Below are 19,489 nucleotides of genomic sequence, written 5' to 3'. Positions count from 1 at the left end.
CCTGAGAAGGCGGCTCGGAACGCACCTTTCCCAGGGCTGGAGGAGGGCGACGATGCTGACGGCGAGATCGACGACGACGAGCTCATCGATGAGCTGCATCTCGCGCTGGGCGAGGAGCCCGGTTCGTTTGAGGAAGCAGCGAGCGAAACGTGCTGGCAGCGCGCGATGATGGAGGAGATGAAGTCCATCGAGGCAAACCAGACCTGGGAGCTCATGGACCTGCCCGCTGGTCACCGACCGATCGGCCTCAAGTGGGTATTCAAAACCAAGAAAGATGCCCATGGCGCGGTGGTGAAGTACAAGGCGAGACTGGTGGCGAAAGGATACGTCCAGAAGCACGGCATCGACTACGATGAAGTATTCGCGCCTGTGGCCAGGCTCGAGTCCGTTCGCCTCCTGCTCGCTCTCGCCGCGCGCGCGAACTGGACAGTGCACCACATGGACGTCAAGTCCGCTTTCCTCAACGGGGAGCTAGAAGAGGAGGTCTACGTGGTGCAGCCGCCGGGGTTCACGGCCGCCGGCGAGGAATCGAAGGTGCTCAAGCTCAGGAAAGCCCTGTACGGGCTGAAACAAGCCCCGCGGGCATGGAATGCCAAGCTGGATGCGACTATGGGCTCGCTCGGGTTCAGCAGGTGCCCGTCCGAGCACGCCGTGTACGCCAGGGGCACTGCATCCTCGCGCCTGGTCGTCGGCGTCTACGTCGATGATCTGATCATCACCGGCTCGGACGAGGAGGAGATCGATGGCTTCAAGAAGGAGATGCAAGCACTCTTCGACATGAGCGACCTGGGACAGCTCCATTACTACCTTGGGATCGAGGTGAGGCAGCACAACGGCGGTATCGACCTTGGTCAGGCCGCGTACGCTGCCAAGATCCTCGACAAGGCGGACATGACGGGCTGCAATCCTAGTCACACGCCCATGGAGCCGCGCCTCAAGCTGAGCAGGGTGAGCTCGGCGCAGCCTGTGGACGTCACCGAATACAGGAGCATCGTGGGCATGCTCCGCTACCTCGTCCACACCAGGACGGATCTTGCCTTCTCCGTCGGGTACGTCTCGTGGTTCATGCAGGAACCCACGATGGAGCACATGGCGGCAATGAAGCATGTTCTGCGCTACGTGCCCGGGACTCTGCACTGGGGAGTGCGGTACACGCGCGGTGACCACGATGCGCCCCTGATCGGCTACAGCGACAGCGATCTGGGCGGCGATGTGGACAACCGCAGGAGCACCACCGGCGTCGCCTTCTTCCTTGGCAGCAACTTGGTCAGCTGGCAATCGCAGAAGCAGAGGGTTGTGGCCCTCTCCTCATGCGAGTCGGAGTACATGGCCGCCACCACGGCGGCATGCCAAGGTATATGGCTCACACGGCTACTGGGAGAGATAAAGGACGAAGAACTGAAGGCGGCGGTGCTCAACTCGACAACAAGTCGGCCATCTCACTAAGTAAGAACCCTGTTTACCACGACCGGAGCAAACACATTGAGATCAGGTATCATTTTATCCGGGAGTGCGTGGAGAATGGGAAGATTCTGATCGAGTTCGTTCGGTCCGGAGATCAACTTGCCGACCTGCTCACCAAGGCACTCGGGCGAGTCAAGCTTCAGGAGCAGCGCATGAAGATCGGGATGGTGGAACTCAACGAGGCACACAAGGCTTAGGGAGTGATTGTGGGCTTAAACCTTGTGTGTTCGTCAGTTTAGTCTTAGCAAGAGAATAAATGTTGCTTAGATAGCTGAGTAGATAAGTTTGCTAGGAAGTTTTTTTTTGAAGTAGTCCACACCCCGCACGAACTGGATCGTGGGATGGCGCGATCGTTGTGGCTCGGCGAGGCTGTTTTCTCGGGCTGTTAGTGGCCTCGTTTCTCTTGTGTAACAGAATAAGAGGTGAAGATTGAATACAGAAAAGTTGCAAGTGTTCGCAACGCAAAACTACTGTCCCCGAGCTCTCTCTCGCGCGTGTGTGTGAGTGATCGGTGTTCACATGCAGAATGGCCAAGACATCACCGAGGAGGCTCTGGGTGCTTTTGAGGAAGAGCTCCCAGACCACACCATCGCCGAGCTCAGGGCTCTCTTCACGTTGGATGATGTCCAAGCCACAGTGGTTGAAGAAGCTCTGATTGAGCATGGTGGCCAAGGCGCCATGGCCCATGGATATTGAAGGGCCAGAGCCAGTGGGCTGCTGCCTAAGCTTGTATGGTGCTTTGCTAGTTTCCTATGTTAGCACAAACCAACGATCAATTAAATTAGGTTGTAGTGGAGCCTGGCGACAGGATTCTCTGGGTCCAAGTAGACCTGGCCGGGCGATCGAGGCCCGGCAAGTCCTCGTCGCCGCGTCCGGTCGGCTCCGCTGCGGCGGTGGAGGTTGTCCCCTCCCCCCGGTCGAGTTGTGGTCGCTCCCGTGGCCGGGGTCTCCTTGACTGATCTAGGCCCCGTGTTCGCAGCTCCAGTGAGGCGGTGGGGTTGTCCGGTAACCATGGTGGCACAGGCTGGTGGGCGGCTGTCGGGGTGGTGCACCTCGAAGTGCCTGGGGCGATGGTGGTGGTTGTGGATCGGGAGAAATCCTTGTCGGCTTGTCCGGCACCGACGCGGTGACGTTTGCGGGCGCCATCGGACCTTCCTGAGGGGCATCGGATATATCCCTTCCCCATCATCCCTCGCGTACCCTAGAACTTGTTCGAGCAACAGCGGAGGCGGTGGCGCATTCCTTCTTGAAGGTACTGCTTGGTGCGAGGCGCTTCGAGATGCTGGGAGCGCGGTGGTACTTCGTCGGAGGGTGCAGCGGTTGCCGGTCTTCCTTTCTTCGTTGATCTGCCGGTGTCGGCATTTATTTCTCTTTCATTTTCTTTTGTTTTTTTTTGGGCTTATCTGTGCTGCGGCCCCAGCGAGCTGGATGTATCGGATGTTTGCTTTATAATCTAAAGCGGGAGGAAATCCTTGTTCTTAATTAGGTTGTAGAAGCAGGGGATGTGGCATGGTTGTCCCTTCTTCTGTTGGTTCGTTTATGATAGAACAACCAATGAATTTACCTCATTACATGAAACCATTGCAGCAACAACCTGCTAGCTATAGTCTGTCTCCAGGAGATGAAACTTGGAAATGTTGATCAGTTCACGGCTGCGTTTTTGGGTGGTCACCGGCTACGAGCCTACGACATTGTGCCCAAATACCAGCCATCGGCACACACGGATGCATCCACCTTCTTTGGGACGACTCCATCGTGGATGTCTCTGACTTGAGCTTCTCCGAGTTCTATCTCTCCGCAATGGTTCTTGAGAGGGCAAACCAAAACTTCTTCAACATTACCATGGTTTATACATGGGCCAACGGCCAATGCGTGGAAAAACAATCTTTTTCAGTGAGCTTATATCACACAAGCCACCAAGTGGAACAAAATGGATCGTTTTGGGCAATTTCAACCAAATTTACCGGACACGAGAGGAAAAAAAAAGAGGAATGTTAATAGAAGGATAACCAATGTATAGTTTCCGGGCCGCCATCACCTCCTGTGAGCTAAAAGAGATCCCACCATAGAACCGGAGATTCACTTGGAGTACGAAAGACCCTATCCCACCCTTTGCAAGCTTGACTCGGTGTTTTGCAATGAAGATTGGGACTACACGGGTGCTTTAGCAAAGCTGTTAAAAAAAATACTCCCTCTTCCCAAAATAAGTGACTCGACTTTTGGGACAGAGGGAGTAAAAGATTGGGACTACACGGGCTCGCGCCCATCTCGGCCAAGCTGATGCGGGCCGGGGTGGGGGTGGCGGGCATGGACTCCGGCATGGCAACACTCCGGGGCAAGGAGGTGATGGGGTCGACAAGGTGGTCCTGCCTCAACGCCTGCATGAAGGTGTTCCATGACGCCATGGTCGACCTCGACGACTCCATCGCCGCCATTGAGGATAGGAGGCATGATGACGCCAAGACGAAGATGACCGCCACCACCGACGCACCTGTGACCTGCAACGACGAGTTCAAGGAGCAGGGCTTGCAGCCGCCCATGGAAGGGGAGGGCCGGCCGGCGCCTGTTCTTGAACGCCGTCATCTATCTCACTATCATATCATTACTCTGAGTAACAGATTATATTATGCAAATGATATTGAATTGAATGGGAGCCTGTCTTGATACTCCTGCAAAACGTTTTGATTGAGGAATAGCATAGAGTTTGCTTCTGATTCAGTATCTTGTATTGTAAGTTCCAGTTCTTCTGATTCAGTAGTAGGCATATTCATACATGAGGCAAAATTGAATTGCCTCTCATATCTGCTCATCTCTAGCAGTTCATGCATGCTTGTAGAGATCTGTGCTTCCGAAGAGGGGCACTAGATTTTTATCTTTGTGGAATTTTTGAGTTGCTGACTGCTCATGGGTGTTGAGTAATATACAAAGTTTTCACTGGAAGAAAATAATGTTGCATTGAGATCAAACACGGCTGGCCTTCTGGGAATCTGGAAATGTAGCAGTGCAGCCACGCTGAAATTTTTCAGCCCACCGCGCGGATTTTTCCTGGGCCGCGCCCCGTTCCTAATCTATCGTAGCCTCTGCTCGTCATCCCCAACGCCAAACCCCTAGTCTTCCAAATCTCACTCACGCCTCCCGCACCGCCGCCGTCCCCAATGCCGCCTCGCCGTCGATCACTCCCCGGCGCCGCCTCACCGTAGACCACACCCCTCCCCTTGCTACGTCTTCCCCTGCCGCTCGCTCACCAACCCCACCCCTGCCGCTCCACATCGCCCACAAGATCGTGCTAGCCCACAAGAAGATCTAAGATCGCAGGAATCATGTCGTCCGCCGGGGTATCCCTTGTTGCCGATGGCAGGCTTGTGCAGCCACCTTCCGGGGTGCCGGACACCTACTCCGGCACGGCCGGCAGCGGCAGCGACGGCTGGTGGTATCACCAGCTTGTGGTCCAAGATTACTCCCGCGTTAGGCCTTGTTCGGTTAAACCTCTCCTGGAGGGGATTGAAGAGGTTTGGAGGGGATTGGATAAGATTTTGACTTGTCTGGGATTTAATCCACCCCAATCCACTTCATTCCCCTTCAATTTTAAGCCCTTTAGGATATGCCCACGGGAGTTCACGTCACGGGCCGCTCCTTCACCACTGGAGGCTATCGATGGGCCTTGAAGTTCTATCCCAATGGTGCCCGTTTGGAGGACGCCGGTTTTATCTCTGTTTATCTTGTCCTTGATGAGGATGTTGCGCAGCCGGTGAAGGTGCATCGGCAGTTTAGTTTGGTCCGTCGGGTTCACATGCAAGAGCTTGCACGCATCCGCGCAACCGACGCATTTGATTTCTTTAGACGTGGTATTGGTTCGGGTCGCCGTCGTTTCGTAAAAAAAGAGGACCTTGAGAACTCAGAACATCTCAAGGGTGATCTTTTCACTATCCGGTGTGACTTCATCATCGCTGAAGCCGCTGCTACCTTTGTGAAGGTGCCACCGTCTAACATAAGCGCGCACCTGAACCATCTCTTAGTGACCAAGGTGGGCACCGACGTGACATTCGAGGTCGGCCACGAGACGTTCGACGCGCACCGGTGTGTGCTCGCGACCCGTTCTGCCGTCTTCATGGCAGAGCTATTTGGTCCGGCGAGGGAGGGCATTGCTACATCCAGTGCCATACAGATTCAAGACATGGAGCCTAATGTGTTCAAGGCCTTGCTCAGTTTCATCTACACTGACTCAATGCCCAAGATGGAGGCGGAAGGAGAAGCCGCGGCTCAGGTTACGTGGCTGCGACACTTGCTTGCTGCGGCGGACAGGTATGATCTCCCACGGCTCAAGTTGATGTGCGAAGAGAGGCTGTGTGGGCTCGTAGATTTGAGCTCGGTGACATCTATCCTTGGTCTGGCAGCGGACTCAAGGAGGCCTGCTTGGAGTTCCTTAAAGTCCAGTCTACTAAAGATTTGCGAGGAGTCATGGCGACCAGCGAGTGGGAGCACATAGCTGCAACTGACCCCTCTGTTCTCAGCGAGCTCATCGCCAACCTTATCTTGAAAGCATAGTTCGTTGGTTGTAATGGTGTGTTCTCACTTAGACTAAAATGTGTCGGTACCTGAACCTGTGCGAGGAATCATGCACTTTGGTCACTTGGTCATTGTATTTTGGAAAGTTCAAACTATCAATGTGGTTCCTGGAATGTCTCACCGTATGGGTACCGCTACCGCGAGCTGAATGTGTCTGATATAAATCTCCGGCTGGGCGAAATGCCATATCGCCAAGCTGTCCAATCTGCTGCTTCATTGAACGAGTTGCTGAAACTTTAACCCCAGATTATGGTGCGCAAGACAACGAGTGCCTCTGATGTTCCTCTTCTAACTATTTTAATTCCAGCTCATGAACTGTACAGATCGGCTTTGCATTTACCCATCGACATGCTACGGCATCATGGCCACCTCCTTACTTGTGGTCGTTGGCCGATGAGGGGCTGGAGCTAGACGAGGCCGTAGAGGGCGAGCCCGATCTGCCGGTGGGCGTTGTTGAACACGTTCTCCAAGTTGCTGATGGACAGCGCTGCCGCGGCGGTGGCCAGGGATCTACACGGCGATGTGGCAATAGATGAGGACCTGATGGCCTTGGCGCTCTTGACATTGCACCGGAGAAGGATGACATCGATGCACCTACGTACGCCCGGCCGGCAATGGCAGAAGGAGAAGATGATGATGAACAGGGCAAGCTTTAATCTCTTCTCTCTCTCCGATACCACCTCATGCTACTAGACATACCCATCCAAGCCATCCCTTTCTTCAAAAAACCCCCTCACCTTAAATACTAATACTCCTAGACCATTAACAATATGCAGAGAACCGAGTGAATTGCAAAAAACCACCACATTTGGGGCATCGTTTGCGGAAAACCACCATGTCACTAATTTTTTGCAAAAATCACCGCGGATTCGGTAAATATTTTGCAAATCGCACTGATCAGGTGGTTTTTTGCAATTCGCTCGCAGAGAACCTAGCTGAACTACACAATGTGCAGAGAACAACAACCGAGACCAATCAGCTCCGGGGAAACGCTAACCCTTGGCCCGATGCGGTGACCCAGTGGCGGAGCTAGCTAGTCCATGGAGCTGAGGCAAAATACGAAGGGATATGGCTCATGGGCGTTTGCCCACTAAAACTGATGATTAAATCTCCATCTCCTTCTATAATCTCACAGGAGTTACTGGACAAAGCCCGGGCAGCTGCCCAGGGTCGCCCGGAGGTGGCTCCGCCACTGCGGTGACCAAAGAAACTTGCGGGGGAATGAAAGAATCTGCCAAGCAACTTCAGGAATGCAAGATTTAGCTGGTCCAAGAGCACATTTTGGCTCGGCTGTGCTTTTACAGCTCTGAGGGTATGATGGTGTGAAAGGGTGGCCTTTGTGGTGGTGGAGCTGCAGGAAGCACCCAAACAGCAGGATATTGTTGGATGCTCCATCGGCATCTACACGAGGGTTTCGGAGAAAACTGTGTGTTGTTCAACTGTGCCATTGAGTTTGTTTGCTCTATTTTCTTTTTCTGAAGAGATGTAAATTAAGTATCTCCTGATCTAAAACAAAAGTTTCTTTTTGAAAAGGACCTAAAGCAAAAGTTAATCCACATTAGTTCAAGCCCTTTTCTTGGACTTTCAAATTTAATTTGCTTCGATATTCTTTTTGCCTGGCCACTTCATTTCGGCATATTCGCGCATTAGGGGTAAAAATTCTGCACAAATAATCCCTCGCCTTCCTAGACACTCGCTTCCTTCCTTCCTTGTGGCAACTTCAAATTATTCAAACCCAAGGTAAACTTGTCAGAATAATTTGGACCTTCTTAAGAAAAATTACAAAAAAGGGTTGACAAAATTAGATGGCTAACCTGCACTAGCACTTATGGAAACAATCAAACTTATAATTGGACCCTTTTTTTTTGAGGGATATAATTGGACCCTTTATAATGACAAAACCCAAGTGGAAGTCACGGCCCTGCATTCATTTTGCCGTCTCTAGTGGTCTTGCAGAGGCCATGCCAAAAAAATAAAAAACACTAGGAATTTTGGGACTTCATGCCAAGCACTGCTTCAAGCGTGGGATCATAAAATGAAGCTTCATTCGGGAACTGCGTCTTGTTACGGCACTCGCATATGCACCAGGATGTGATCAAAGCATCAATTCCTAAGGGTTAGCTGTTTAAGCGTGTCGTACCATTTTACATTAAATTCAGCGTTCAGTAGACACAAGTCATTGACAAGCACACCCGACGCGTGCCAGCAACAACTACGGAAAGCCCACACTTGCCCTACCTACAATTTAATTGTTTCTCTATCTTCTTTTTTTCTTTTTTTCGAAAAGGGGATTCTCCGGCCTCTGCATAAGATAGATGCATACGGCCATAATTGTTTCTCTATCTACAATATAAAACAATATGGACAAAACTCAGAAACATTGTGCAAATGCAAGCAAACGCGTGCAGATAGGCGGTAAACAAAGCTCCTATGGGCACTTCGATACAGTCTTCTTGGTGCCACGAGATATCCTCAAGGAATCCATAGCCTCCCTGCATATTATACAACAATCGTCAGTACCAGGCAACCAGGGTTCAAGATCACAGCGGTATAACTGGTGCCCAATACCGCCTGGAACCGGAAACACTGTTGCGGATTTAGAGACTGATGATCTGAGAGTATGCCATTTTGAATTATCTCTGTTTTTTTTTATGTTTTCAACAGTAATTGCTAACCAAATGATGTTACAAGTTGGAAATTTACTGGAAGGTTTAAAGCAAAAGAAACGGGATTAAACTGGGAATTGGTTCTTGGCCAAGGCCTTGGTATACTGTTTGAAAGATTTTAAACCCTGATGACTGCTAGTGTAGGTGGCATTGCAAACATGAATAACATACAATGTGTAGTAAAATTGTTGTACGTAATGGAATATATAGCACACCGTAAGGCGTTCTCAATCTCAAGATTCCCTGGTTCCGTTTCCAAACCATCAAAAAGCGCATCACAAGCCTTTCGATAATCCTGGACAAACAAAGTAGAACGTATAAGAAGTTAAAAGTTTTTCCATGAAAATGATTCAAGAAAAAACAGTTGGGCTGAGCTCACCTTCGTCAGCACTAGAGATGCTCCCTGCCGATAGCACGCCTTTGGCCAATCAAGGCGCTTCATTCTACAAGTATAAGCATCTGCAAAGGCTTTGTCTCCCTTGCCAATTTGGAGAAAGCAGAGACTCCTATCTGAGTACAGGGTCGCATCCTCGTAATCGAGGCCCATTTGCCTACACTCAACCAAATCAAACTAGCAATTACTGAGTGCTAAAACATACACTGAATGACTGGACTGAAACGCCTAATGACAATTTCAATATTACCACCGACCAAGGATCGAAAAGGAAGAAATGAGTACAATACCAGACTCGGTCTGTTATCAAGAACAGGCCGGTTAGTTTCCCTCAAAAGAAAAAAAGGCTGGTTACCAGTTGTATTCCTGCCAAAATTACCAAACATTTTTTTTTAATTCCAAGCTGCTCACCAGCAGAAATTTAGCCATTACCACTAATAGGAACAAAATATAGTTGTGAACGATGGCTGGAGAAGGGAGTTGGGTGGAAGGTAAGAGGAAACACTAACTGTCATGGAATTAACACGTCAGATGTCCTTAGTGTGAGGACTTAGTCGCGAGGCCAGCGCATCTACTTGGTAGCTTGAGAGGGGTTGAGCGGAATCGAGAGACGCAACGCAAAACCCTACATGTTATTTGAGGCTAGATCTCATTATCATCACGAGGGAGTCGCCGTAAACCGGCTCTCCTCTAGTTGTGTTTAGCCCTAGAGATTGTTTCTCGCTTGTCCTCTTTGGGGAGCCCTGACCCTCCTTATATAAGTTGAAGGGGCGGGTTACATGTAGAGTCCATCTCGAACTAAGACTTAAACTATTTTGACTTCCTTTCCTGGGCTTCTTAACGTCTGCCGGTTTAACATTGTCTGTCGGTTTAACATCCGTCGGTGCTACCATCTGTCTTAACTCTGCCAGTTTAACACTCGTCGGTTTACCGTCTGTTTTAGCCATCTGTCTTAACTGTCTGTCGGTTTACCATCAGCCGGTTTACCAAGTCTCGGCCGGGTCATACCGCGGGGTATATCCCCGACATTAGCCCCCAGTTTAATTTGGATTTATCCATATTAGACTGATCCCGAGCATCCTTAAGTCCTTGTCATTTCCTTCTTCTAGAAAATTCAGGTCAATAAGCCAGCTTCATAATCAATTTGCTGACATTGGTTTGTCACAGAGAAATATTGTGAAGAATAACTTCTTTAACTCAGCTCCCAATGCTTAACAAAAATATTGGTCTTTGAAATACTCATCTGATCTTCAGTCGGTTTAAGAATGTAGAACTTGCCGGTTTATCATTGCCAAGATCACCGGTTTATAAATATTGATAGCACCGGGTCATACTTGTAGTTAACATCCAGCTTGAAAATATACCTTTTATATGCCTATCGCTTGTAGCCCCCAAGTCTTAAGAAGGTAGCATAGCAACAGTTTAAGACTTGCTTCAATATAAATATCACAATCTTGAAGAAATCTAGGTTGTTCATCTCAATCACTAGTCAGAATTGAGTATTCCACCTATGTAGCCCCCAAGTGCCGGGTCATTATGTAAATAATGAGCAGGGACTTTGAAAATATAATCTTGTAAACTTTGAACAGCAACGTGTAGCCCCCAAGGGCCGGCTCGGTAAGATAATATTGAGCTGGTTCTTTGATATATACTTCAATAAACATAACATCATATGATGTAACCCCCATCATGGGGCTTGAATTCACGTCCACAAGGTTAAGAGCCTTGTGCTTTACCAATTGAGCAATGGACCTTTCAATATAATGGTTTTAAGACTTGTATACCTTGAATTGTTGATAGGAGCAATTGGTAGCCCCCAAGGGCCGGCTCATTATAATGTGATGAGGATGATCAAAAAATGACTTTGCATTAGCCCCCAAGTGTGAAGGTGCATGCTTGCAGTGACATGAGACTTGCATATTTGATGTTCTCAACTTAAATAATGTAGCCCCCAAGTGCCGGGTTGTAAGCCTGCAACAACTCGGGACTATTCCTTCAATTGTAGAATAAATCATATCCATTGATAATATGATAGCCCTTGCGCTCAACTTAAATAATGTAGCCCCCAAGTGCCGGGTTGTAAGCCTGCAACAACTCGGGACTATTCCTGCAATTGTAGAATAAATCATATCCATTGATAATATGATAGCCCTTGCGCTAAAGCAACTTTGAAAACCTTAATCATAATACTGGTTATTAATAACCATAATAAAAATCCAGCCATGTTGGCTATTAAAGATTTGAATAATATACCCAATGATTTATAAGCGCATGATTCCAATGGCGCAATCCAAATATATACTGGCGACTTATAGTCCAAAGCAAGGCCGGGTCAATAAACACCGGATTATAAGTGATTATGTGCTAACAGCTTGATAACTGGAGGCCACACCTGGTTAAGAAACACCGGGTTGATGTAATGACATATAGTCTGGCCAGGTCAGGAGACACCGGTTTAACTTAGAACTTGATCAAAAAAGAGATAAAACTTTGCATAAAGCAAAAGCAAATAAAACTTGTAGTCGAGGCTTTTTGAGGGCTGCCAGGCCCAAATTCGAGGCTTTTCGTGGGTTGCCAGGCCGCTGAGTTAAACCATTTGACAAAGCCTTTTAAGATGGGCCTCCAACTAACCAATCGTCGTTTTAACTTTGACAAGTTCAGGGTCTCAATGAGAGTAACTGTCAAACGTTCGGCGGGTCATGCCAGGATTACCTGGATAGGAGTGGCTTACTTGATGAAGGCAGGTTAACCCGGGGTTTTAGGTGAATACACCAGGCTTCCAAGTCGTGGGTCGATACCCAATTACAAGGGTCCTTTCAAACTCTTTGTTGCGTTGTACAAAGAGCCCCCAAGTAACTTTGTGAGTTGTGCTCAATGGGTGCCTATGTTTGAGTTGTGCATAGCAACAAGACTCTCTTTGGCCCCTTGGGTGTGAAGCTCCCAAGCTTTATTGTGGCGTGATAGCCGGATTAATCGACAGAACTCCGCTTTGTCAGCTGAAGCCCCCATGTAACCAATAATATGATAAGCCAATAAGGCGGGATACCCACGTCTTCACGGCCCGACCGATCAAGCACCGATGATGCCGTGGATGAGGACCTGTTGCCATGATGCATAAGTGTATCCTTGCCTTTTTGACATGAGAGCGAAGAAAAGAGGGAGTAGCGTGGCCGCGATTATGCCGTGGTTGAAGATGATGACCTGCTTGGGTACGGTAGCAGATTTCAGCGTTGCAGGAGTCTTCTCGCAAGGTTTAGGAATGCTGACAGAAAGCTATGAAGATATTCGAGTTTTACTAGTTGTGTTATGGTGGTCTATGTTTTTCTGGTTCATTATGTGTGTGTTAGGTGTGTTTATACGGGTTAAAGACTTTGCAGTATTATTCATGATTTGAATATAAGCATACTTTAAGGAAAAAGGCCATTCGAGACGGGTGGTATGGCTGGGCAACTATCTCGTCGATGGAAAAATCGCGCATCAACGCGAGCGCGGCGTGTTCTGACCGTTGCACACACGGGGCTCGCCAAGGGCACTCGCCTCGACCGGCGTTAGCACGCGGTCTCTTGCGTGTGACCTCCCCAGTCACCAGCCTAGTCGAGACGTGTATTTTATCTTTCAACTTTTTTCCTACTGGTGAGAGCATCTACAGCGCCCGCGGTCCTAAAATTAACACAATTCCATCCAGACATCCTATACTAGATTCTCAGATTCATACGAAAGGATGCAAACTATAAAACCTACTTACTGTACTACGTAGCCAGATGTCTACTATCTTCGTGCCTGGCTCCGGTTACATGGACGGCTGCCGCAGCTCCGGCTCATGTGTCTCCTCCAACTTCTCCTCGTCGGCCTCCGCATCCGTCTCTGCTTCGACCTCATCGAGGAGGGCGTCGATCGTCGCCCGTTTCTACCAGATGAACTGTTGGTTGGCCTCCACATAGGCAGGACTCCAGGATGGCTTGATGCTCCAGCATTTCATGCGCTTGGGTGACGACAGACTTATCCTCTGCGTCCTCCATCTTGAAGCCCCGAGCCGACGTCAGTTCCTGCTCCGGCTACTTGCCTCATCCTCCTCTGAATCCGCCACCTTCATTGGAGCAGGTTGCTGCTCCTCTTCCTCCTCCTCCGCCTGCTCCTTCTCCTTCGGCTCCGGCGAGTCCGGAGAAAGCCCGGCAATGATGCAGGGGATGCGAGCGGCATGTCTCGCCCGGATCTCCTGGTCGATCTGGTCCCGGCGCTCTGGCGTGAGCATTATTGTTATCTCCGACATCCCAGCACACCGGAAAAGGAAGCCAAGGACTTCGAGCGGACATGGCCTACCTTTTGTTTTGCATCCGATGAGTGAGTTGATGGAAGACATGTACTAGAGAGGGAAGCCGGTTTTGTCTGAGCTCAAGCCTTTGGCCATTTTGCAACGGAGGCCACTATACCTTGATGCAGTCCCCAAGGTTGTTTGAAGGATCTTAGGATGCAACACCTAAACCGGCTACAAGAGGGTCCAAACATTATGATGCAGCCCACGAGTCAGGTAAATAGGAGGATCTCTTTAGACTCTGCCACAAAACCTACCGCGGGAGAGTCAGTATGTTCATATGAAAAAGAAAATTGCGAAAAGGATGTGCGAGAACACCTTTATTCATAACTTTACATGATCGAGCTAACGGGCGATAATCACGAACGCAAAATTGAAAGTGTTTCAAATGAAATAAAAGACTAAGATAGGGATCGACGCAACTGGGTTGTCGTTCTGCTCGTGGCGTCTTTCCGGTCTCTGCGGGGCGGTTGACGTCTCCTCCTTTGGGCCTCTAGCCGGTTGCATCCAGTGTTATTAATATATTGATGAATGTTTCTTTTTCCCTATAACAGACGGAATTCATGTGAAGGAAAAAGATTCCCAAACTCTCCCAGGGCTTCAACTTGGAAGCTTATAATAACTTAATATATTTAGAGACTATAGTAGTGATGGACGGAGCCACGGTACAAAATGGGTGTGCAACTTCTTCTTTTCTAGAAAAATGGGTGTACATGTTTAATATTGTCTCACTCTTAGAACATGTTAGTTCATTCTAATTAATTGGGATAATACTAATCTTGAAATATGCATACCCATTTGTAATAAACCTGGCTCGGCCACTCATAGTCTAGTACTACATCAAAAACCGTGTGTCACACACAGAATTGTACGTGAAAAGACCTAAGTGCCCCCGGATGTTAAAATGCTACTAGTGTTTAGGGTTAGCCAGGTGAACAGGAGGCAGCGGATCCCTTTGCGTGCCACCAGCATCGCCGCTGGTTTCCTCTTCCTTCGTTGGCCACTCTGGCGGCGGGAGGAAGGGGGAACCTTGGATCTATGCGTCTGGTGTGTTCTTAGTATGGTTAGGGTTGAGGGAGTCATTGCCGAGGTTGTCGTGGCGGTGGCACGTCTGAATGAATTTGCCCGGGCTCCGCTGGCGGTCAAGCGTGGCTCTTGCCTTCGCCTAGAAGTCAGCAGGGTGGGGGATCCCCGGATCTCGTCGAGGTCGCGGGCTATGGTGTTTGGAGGTCTACCAACACTGGGTGGTTTAGTCCTCGGATGGGGGGTAGTTGTGTGAAGACGAAGACGAAGATTCTTCTTCCTCCTCGTCGATATGATTTTGTGTTGTTGTTCTTCCTTCTTCTTTTGTGTTGCTACTGGATTGATGCCTTACTTTGCTCGGGTGGTTGGTTTGCATGGCCGGGCTAGTTCACTTCCATCTTGAAGGGGCACATGCAAATGATGAAGGCTAGTGTAGTCGTGTTGCATGCACATATGTGTCCTTGCCTTTTCGACACGAGAGCGAAGAAAATAGGGAGCAGCGTGCGGCGATTATGGTGTTCTTGAAGATGATGACTTGCTTGGGTACGGTTGCAGATTCGTGCGTTGCAGGAGTCTTCTCGCAAGGTTTAAGAATGTTGATACAGAACTCCGGAGATCTTCGTGTTTTGCTGGTTGGGTTATGGTGCTCTATTTTTTTTATTCATTACGTGCGTGTCAGGGTGTGCTTAATTATAAGGGTTAAAGACTTTGTAGTACGTATTATTCATGACTTGAATGTAAGCATACTTTAGAAAAAAAGAAAGACCATTCGAGACGGATGGTATGACTGGGCAACTATCTCATCGATGAAACAATCGTGCAAATCAACGCGTGCGCGGCGCGTTCTGACCGTTGGCACACGCAGAGTCTAAGTCACAGTGCAAGTGTCCGTTGGTTCTTTCGGGGCCCCTCTCCTCTCTCTTCCCCTTGCACGCACTGTAGGTAGTAGCCTAGCCTATACATACGGGCATGTGATGTCTATTCAGTACTATTCACTTCACACCTTGTATTGCACGGCACCGTGGTCTGCTCTGCGCTGCACCTCCGGAGAAGGAGAGGACGAAAAGTGGAGCTGGCACATCATTCACATTTCACAGCTCGCTCGCTCTCTTTGGCCTCCACAGGAAGGGAGTGTGCCCTTAATTTTGTTTGAAGTTTCGGTTTGATTTGTGCAAGTGAGTAAAACAACACAGGACGCTGGATTTACATATCAGTATCGTCCATGGAGCAGTTTCGTCTGTGTTATTATGGACGTGTTATTATAGACAACACATTACACATGGGAGTACTAGTTCATCAGAAAATCGCGCGTCCCGTTGGCTTGGTGGAATCTCGTCTTGGCGGGAGGTTCATTTCTTTTTCCCGCCTCTCCACCGTCTCTCTGGTCGTCTCAACCGTGGCTAGCTACGTGAAGGGCCTGGCCCTCCAGGCCTGCAATGCACTGCAGTGAAGAGGCATGCTCATATGAGCATGACCAGACGTCCCAGCCGACGGGGCTCGCCTCGACCAGCGTGAGCACGCTGCCCTCCCCAGTCAGCACAGCAGTGGCCTAGTCGAGATATTTTATCTTTCAGCTCTTTTCCTACCGGTGACGGTGAGAGCATCTACCCTCAAACCCCCGCGGTGGTGGTGTCCGGTGAGAGTGACCGGGCACTCTTAAAATTAACACAATGTCATCCTGACGTCTCGTACTAGAAAATTAACACAATTGCATCCTCATGTCTCATACTAGATTCTCGAATCTATATAAAAGCATACAAGCTATAAAACCTACGTACTACGTAGCCACTCCTCGTTGGAGATGTTTATTATCTCCATGCCCGGCTCCGGTTACATAGACGGCACCCGCAGCTCCGGCTCCTATGTCTCCCCCGACTTCTCCTCGCCGGCCTCCGCATCCGTCTCTGCTTCGACCTCGTCAAAGAGAGCGTCGATCGCCACCCGTTCCTATCAGACGAACAGTTGGTTCGCCTCCACATAAGCAGGACTCCATGATGGCTTGGCGCTCCAGCATCTCGTCCGCTTGGGTGACGACGAACTTATCCTCCGCGTCCTCCATGATGAAGCCCCGAGTCGATATCAGTTCCTGCTTCGGCTGCTCGCCTCATCCACCTTCGAATCCGCCACCTTCATTGGAGCCGACTGCTCCTCCTCCTCCTTCTCCACCTTCATCGGAGCAGGCTGCTGCTCTTCTTCCCCCTCCTCCTTCGCCTGCTCCTCCTCTTCCGGCTCCTGCAAGTCCGAAGAAAGCCCGACAATGATGCGGGGGACGCGCGCGGCATGTCTTGCCTGGATCTCCTGGTTGATCTGGTCCCGGCGCTTTGGCGTGAGCATTACGTAGCCGGCTATCTTCTTCCGAACAATGGCGAAACCGGGGAGCGTGGCAAGAGCACCATAGCGGGAGAGAGGAGGTGAATGGGCTCAGGCTGACGATAGAGAGAAAGAAGGTGGATGGGCTAGAGTTGCGGGACATCAGCCGGCTTAAATAGTTGAATTTGGCTTTGGGTGGTGAGCCAAAGCCGCGTCACGTGGCGTTCATAGCCCTCACTGTAGGAGATGTCCGTCAGAACGCCGTGTTTCCGGGCGATTCCGCGTGGGACCCATACTTCGGACGCGTCCGGACCCTTCGGCTCACCCCCCATTTGGGCTGGATATGAGAGGTGTCTTTTAAGACTCGTTTGAGAAGCTTGTATGTGTTGAATTTTCGTGATCGATGAGTGACCGACACGTCCGGTCGGTGGTTTGAGGTAGGTTTAGGACGCCTCGGGGTAGATGATCTCATGTTTGGTAGTGGCGAGTGGTGAGTGGTGACCCGTCGAGCGGCGCGCCACGCCGTGGAAGGAGCAGCCCAGTGGTGCAGTGGAGAGTTAATTGTACAGAAGTACCACAACTGAGACATTAAAAGCAGATTGGTACCAAGTTTGGTAATTTTTACGTATTAGTACCAACTTTGGGACGAGGTGTTGCAGAACGGGCTAAACGACGTATAAAACATGTATTGACGGGAAACTGACAGCAGGGCCCGGCTGTCAGGGGCTGATGTGGCATCTTCTTTCACAGAAAAGCCCCTCGGCTTATATGTAATCACACAAAGGGCCTCGTTTGTAGCCGAAAATCAAAACCGCAAAAAAGAAACATACTCGCGCCTGCGAGGATTCGAACCCACGACGAACCATCCGAAGGAAAGAGGTTGTGACCGCTGCGCTACGCCACTCAGTTTGGTTCTGTTGATGATTAAACTCTTTTATACTTTACGTTATAAACCATTTTTTTTGCTGGACAATTGTTTCGTTTTTTTAATGCTTTTTTTGTTTCGTATTCTTTTATCTTTTAAGACACGTCCTGGCCCTTCTCCGTTTTTCCTTTTTTAAACTTTTGTGCATCTCTTTTTATATAGGTTTTGTAATAAATGGTGTACAATATTTCATTACTTTTGACATTTTTAAAATTTACACCGAACTTCTTACTATTCGGCCTTTTTTCAGATATTGTATATTAAAAAAATGCAATGTATATAACAAAAAATTTCATCGTATATTACACAATATTATTCAATGTGTATTTCCAAAAAATATCGCATTAATAAAAATTTGAATATATATATTTAAAATGTCAAAAGTAATGAAATAACTTCACCATATATTTTTAAAATGTTCATCTAAAAATAAAATGGGTGTTCATATATTATAGTTCAATATAATACACACTGAATACTACTGTATAATATACATTGAAACATTTTGTTATATATGTTGCATTATTTTATAAATACACACTGAATACTATTGTATAATATACGATAAAAAAAGGTGTTCAGATATTATAGTTCAGTATAAGAAGGTGTTCATATTAAAAAAAATTCAGCTAAAACTAAAAAAAGGTGTTCATAATACTTGTATAAATACACACTGAATACTATTGTATAATATATGATGGACAATTTTCTTATATAAATTGCTTTTTTTAATATACAATATTTTAAAAATGCCGCATAGTAAAAAGTTTGGTGTAAATTTTAAAAATGTCGAAAGTATTGAAATAGTGTACACCATTTATTACAAAACCTATATATCAAAGAGATGCACAAATGTTCAAAAAAGGAAAACCAGAAGAAGGCAAGGACGTGTTTTAAAAGATAAAAGAAATACGAAACAAAAAAACCGCAATAAAAAAACGAAACAGTTGTTAGCAACAGAAATGGTTTCGATGTATAGTATAAAAACTTATAAGCATCTGCTCTACCCGACGGAGTGGAGTAGCTTATTGATCAGCGCTCCTTTCCTGTCAGTAGAGCGTCGCGGGTTCGAAACCTCATGAGCGCGTGTAGCTTATTTTTGCTCATTTACAGTTTTTTCTGCAAATGAGACCTTTTATGTGATTAAATATAATCTGAGGGGCTTTTCTGTAAAAGAAGATGCCACCTCCTCCCCTGACAGGCGGGTCCTGCTGTTAGTTTCCCCGTCAATACGTCGTTTAGTCCTTTCTGCAACGCCTCGTCCTAAAGTTGATACTGACACGTAAAAATTATCAAACTTGATATCAATCTGTTTTCAATGCCTTAATTGTAGTACTTTTGTGCAATTAACTATGATATGTCACGAGCGGACCGGCGCCGCGCATGGGATTGTGTGTGCACGCGCCGTCTGCCTTCCCCCAATCCCGGGTAGCTGTCCGGAGCACAGTATGGTACAGTAGCGCCTGGTACACCACGCCATGGCGCCTCGCGCGGGCTCTCCCGACTCCCGGTCTCGCGTCGCCTCGGCTGTACATCGAGCTAGTACCATGTACTACTACTTGAAATACTACTACTTAATTAAAGGGTAGAGCTTTACAAGCGAGTATCCATGCGTCCTAATTTCGTCTCGGCATTAGGTTTAACTGTCTAAGTGTCTGACTATGTGGTAATTCCGCCGAAAGAAAAGGAAAATATGTTTGGGCGGCAATGTTTCCCGCCTCCTCCGCGGCTGGCTCCTTCATTTTTCTTGTTCATGCGCGGGCGAATCCAAATCCAAAGAGAGAAGAAGAAGAAGATGCTCCTTCTCCTTCACATCAGTACTACTACTG

General features: G+C 48.4%; 2 pseudogenes; both read left to right on the top strand.

Moving 5' to 3' along the window:
- Nucleotides 1–1,983: 1,983 nt before the first annotated feature.
- LOC123082717 (uncharacterized) lies at nucleotides 1,984–4,075 on the top strand (annotated as a pseudogene).
- Nucleotides 4,076–4,471: 396 nt separating this feature from the next.
- LOC123101633 (BTB/POZ and MATH domain-containing protein 3-like) lies at nucleotides 4,472–6,117 on the top strand (annotated as a pseudogene).
- The last annotated feature ends 13,372 nt before the right edge of the window (nucleotides 6,118–19,489 follow it).

This window comes from Triticum aestivum, chromosome 1B, assembly GCF_018294505.1.
Source record: "Triticum aestivum cultivar Chinese Spring chromosome 1B, IWGSC CS RefSeq v2.1, whole genome shotgun sequence".
Lineage (NCBI taxonomy): Eukaryota > Viridiplantae > Streptophyta > Magnoliopsida > Poales > Poaceae > Triticum > Triticum aestivum.
Note: the sequence above shows the minus strand (reverse complement) of the source record. Positions and strands in the feature narration are given on the sequence as shown.